We start from the raw sequence: 5,009 nt of genomic DNA, 5'->3' as shown, positions 1-5,009 counted from the left end.
CATAACTTTATGCCTAACAAGATTTTTCTTGTGGGATCTGGTTCCATACATCCCATCCTTTTCTTTGTCCAGGAGTTATTTCATCCTAACATGCCATCATTATTATGTAATTCTATATAGAGTATAGAAGCCCTATGGCTCCAAAGTTTATTTTATTGATAATTATTTGATGCCATTAAAGGCATACATAACCTGGAGCTCCATAGTTTCTCTTGCTCTTGATTCATTTGTCAAGGAAATCATGTGCTATAATGAATGGGAATGGAGAAGTGTAGTTTGTTAAATGCATTGTTGTTTTTGTTGGCGATTTTATGTGGTCAATGCAAGAAAACCCACATTGAGGGTGACCCATTTTCAATATGTGTGCACAAAAATAATCAAGGATGACTTTGGCCATTACCCATTTTCAATATGTGTGCACAAAAATAATCAAGGATGACTCTGGCCATTATCAATTGAAACATAAACTTGTACCCCATTAGCTCAAACCATTGATTTGACACGTCAGTTCAATAATGAAGACACTTCTAATTTTGAAATGAACGATTGGGTTCCCATCAAATTTCTTGCATAAATAGTTGATGACCTCATAAATTTGATCTGTAGTAAAATATTTTCCTTTGGGCATCATGGTTAGTCTGGAGCACTTTGTTCTAGAATACTAGTGAATTATGATGAGTGGTGTGTTTCAAGAATTTAAGAATGCATGGAGAAAGGCTTGTTCATTGCCTACTATAGTTTTCCAAGTGCCCATGGAAAGAGGTATCATGTGAAGGCCATAAAATTATTTGGTCCTTGCAAATCCGCATTGACTATGGAGGTATGATCTTTTCTTGTATAGCGTACTTAGATGGGATTTCAATTTTGATATGTGTCAAATTCATATTTTTTTCCTATGCAATTTGGCTTCTCTAGGTGCCTGGAACAATCATTTCCCCTGCAGATCCCAAGGTTTGGAATGGATTAGATAGAAGGCAATGGCTTCGTTTTAAGGAAGTAGATGAACTGACAATAGAGAGTGAAGGGACATTTTATGGTAGTGGAGAGAAATGGTGGGCAGAATCTTGCAAAATCAAGAAAACAAATGTAAAGGAAGCAACTCTCATCTTCATTAAATATTTGTTGCATTAATCCCTCATTTTGGCCTTCCTTTTTCCCCTCTTATTTCTAGAGTAATCTTTAGGAGAAAGTTTAAGACAAAATTAAGCTAGTTTGCATTAAATATATAAATTCATGATAAAGTGTTTTATTCTCTGTTGCATCCATTGCAATCAGTTCCAACTGTATGTACCTCCTCTGCCCCTTTTTCCTTTGAAAGCTCAACCCAAGAGAGAAATATAAGTTTGATGCCTTCTAAATTTGTAATAAAAGAAAACCAACTGTGATGCAATGTGCTTGTGAAATTACAATGTTGTGTGGCAGTCTAAATGGACTTAGACTATGGAAAATTTGATTCTTTCAGGCAATAAGATTCGAATTATGCAACAATCTAAGAATGATGAACCTGATTGTACATAATAGTCAACAAATGCATATAAAATTCAGAAAATGTGTTGGGGTAGAAGCAGGTTGCAGACCATCTCAAGGTTCTTGCACCTAGTCATAGTCCTAATACAGATGGCATTCATGTCAACGCTTCCAAGATGTGGTGATTAGGAATACCATTATTAGAATAGGTATCTCCACAAGACCATTTACTTATCTTTCCTTAGCTCTGCATAGCCTTCAAAATCCATTCCCAATGTTGATATTTAAATATTGGGGCCTTCCAAGTCCATTGGAGCAGGACCACTAACTTGACTAGTAGGTTTTTTTCTACAGTTGTACTTGGGACTTTAATGAGAACTTTGTCTCAGTGGTTAAATATACATCTCAATAGTTGCTTCCCATGACTCAATAATTTTCCTTTGGTGCTTTGAATATTGTTTAAGCTCTGATGCAAGGGATGATTTCATTTCCAATGTGAGTGATTCATTTAACATTTGTACTGAAAACATAACTTGTAGACCAGGTCATGGGATTAGGTAAATCTAGAATTTCATTGAAAAATCTTGTAATTACATGGGCAATCTTTGATATCAGTAGTAGTGGAAGACTGGGTGAGGGTGGCGCTAAGGTCCAGGTGGTTGGTATGATGGTACATGGTGCCTTTCTCCATAATACAACAAATGGGCTTAGAATCAAGATTTGGCGTGTATCTTATGTATGTTCATTATGTCCACTGGATACTGGTAATTCATCATTCTAAACCACCACAAAGTGTAGAGAGCTACATGATAATCATAGTTTCTTAAAGAATGGATGATGATAACCCAGAGAACCTTATTGTGAAGTGTTTGAAAATAAAAAGTAGTATTTTAAGGATTCATTACCAAGTGTTTAATGTCTCTTCACAATGAAGACATTAACCTTGGGATGTTGAAATCCGAGTAAGTTTAATTTGAAGTTATAAATATGGATTTCAATATTAACAAAAATTAAAGGCAGAGAAGTCAAAATACCATGAACAACTTGCTACCCCCATGGCTAAACATAAGGATCTCTACAACTTGTTTGAGAAATGAGCACAGACATTGCAAGGCCTGCAGGTTGTTTTCCTTAGGCAGGGGGTCCTTCATTTCCCTGATTCTTCAAACATGGGTGCCAATAATTCAAGCCTTCTCACCAGATTGGCACTTTCTTTCTTCAAATAGTTCCTGCATTCCCAAACACCTGCTATTTTTTTCACCAATTCCATGCATGATTCCACCATCGAGTTCTTGCATTCCCAAAACCTACTATTTTGTTCACCAATTCCATGCACAATTCCACCACCATCATGACACCCCCCTCTCCTCCTTCTCCTTCCACCAAATCCATATCCAAATCTGGCACCCCATCATTTCTCTTGCCATCTCTGGTCGATGATCTATTGGAATCCCAATTCACACATGTGCTTGAGAAAACAAAAACATCAGAGAAACAACCGCTTATTTCTTCCCCTTGATATTTATTCACACGGCTTGGTTTCCCCAACCTGCAAATTCTTCAGCTTTCACTAGACCTTAACCCACCATTAATCTGAGTTTCCCTGGGCTCTGTTGTCCTTATTAGCGGACTCAAACCCTGGTTAGGCGGCTTGCATCTACAACAACTATTGTTAACCCGCTCAAGATCCATATGTTCATCATTTATTGATTTATATATAAATGTTATTGGATTAGATATTCATAGAGGATGAAAGGGAAAGGGAAACTGACCAGGTGCTCAAGTTTATGCTCAAAAATCAAAGTGTCAAAAATTTTATAAACTCGGCTTCAGATTGAATATCTCATCATTTTGAATTCAACGGTGTGAATGGCACTCAAATCCGAGCTCATATGCATAAGTTAGATCAAGTCAAAGTTCAAGTTTGACTTTGACATGTAGCAGGATTGGATGACATGGCAAAGGTCCCAGGGAATGGGGAAGCACCAACTGGCAGGTTGCCACTGGGTCTCGCATATTGCATATCGGAGAAAAACAAAGGACGCAGGTTAAGAATCGGCCCCTAGCAAGTTAGGTTGCGATTTACGACAATCGCAATCACATATCACACCAAAACCCCGCTGATATTTATGTTACCACCGATAAAGTTCTGATTGCGATAGATTTCCCATACACTATACTTTTATGTGTTGTGGTTTAATGTCCCAGCAGGTTCGCCATACCGCTGATTAGGTTCCCGCGCCAATTGCCGATTGCGATGAGCGATAAGACCCCCGATGTGATATTTTATATGTTGTAGTTTAATGTCCCAGTGGGTCTGCGATATCACTATTGCAACACTTCGCTTTGTTTACAAGACCATCCATCAGGTTTTTACGTCGATTGAAAAATGCGATAGTCCCCGAATGCGATGCCACTATAGGTTGTGATTTAATATCTGTCGGGTCCACAATATCACAATCGTAAATTGCTCATTTTCTATTCACAAACCATAAGAGCTCATAGCACTTACCGATCGTGATTTGCGATACGGCTGACAAGTTAGGTTGTGATTTGCGATAATCGCAATCACATATCACACCAAAACCCCGCTGATATTTATGTTACCACCGATAAAGTTCTGATTGCGATAGATTTCCCATACACTATACTTTTATGTGTTGTGGTTTAATGTCCCAGCAGGTTCGCCATACCGCTGATTATGTTCCCGCGCCAATTGCCGATTGCGATGAGCGATAAGACCCCCGATGTGATATTTTATATGTTGCAGTTTAATGTCCCAGTGGGTCTACGATATCACTATTGCAACACTTCGCTTTGTTTATAAGACCATCCATCAGGTTTTTACGTCAATTGAAAAATGCGATAGTCCCCGAATGCGATGCCACTATAGGTTGTGATTTAATATCTGTCGGGTCCGCAATATCACAATCGTAAATTGCTCATTTTCTATTCACAAACCATAAGAGCTCATAGCACTCACTGATCGTGATTTGCGATACGGATAACAAGTTATGGCCCGCAGCGCGGCCAAATTCTTGCTCAGTTAGCATATTTTGGAGCAATTTGTGGAACAAATAGTGGGAGAACTAGTAGAATTCATAACTTCTTCCGTTCTTATACAAATTGGATATAAAAAGAGGCTAGATAGCCATTTTTTAGTATTTTGAACTCATTAAGATAGGTTTGAGAGGAATTTCAACATTGTAAACACACTTTTGTTAATTTGAGCATAATAGAGAGGCCCAAGCATTGGAAGCTAGACCAAGGAGACGTAGCCTAGGAGGGGTGAACTCCTCATCAAATCTTTGTGTTGTTTGTTGCATTTTGATGTTTTTTGCTGATATTTTGTTGTTTTCAGCATATGTTTTATGTTAACTTATTTCTAACATTTACATAAGAAACTCTCATGGGAATCAATTAATTAAGCAAAAATATTGAATCCTTAAGCACTTGATAAGAAAATGATTGATGAGCCTCATCATTGGGTAACTCTATGGACCTTAATCCTCCTCCTAGCTTATTCAAATCAACTCTTCTCA

At 37.9% G+C, this 5,009-nt stretch overlaps 1 pseudogene; it reads left to right on the top strand.

Moving 5' to 3' along the window:
* The first annotated feature begins 255 nt into the window (after positions 1-255).
* LOC149227671 (polygalacturonase-like) lies at positions 256-4,206 on the top strand (annotated as a pseudogene).
* The last annotated feature ends 803 nt before the right edge of the window (positions 4,207-5,009 follow it).

Source organism: Pinus tabuliformis, chromosome J, assembly GCF_031772625.1.
Source record: "Pinus tabuliformis cultivar Carrire ecotype Pingquan chromosome J, CPIR1, whole genome shotgun sequence".
NCBI lineage: Eukaryota > Viridiplantae > Streptophyta > Pinopsida > Pinales > Pinaceae > Pinus > Pinus tabuliformis.
Note: the sequence above shows the minus strand (reverse complement) of the source record. Positions and strands in the feature narration are given on the sequence as shown.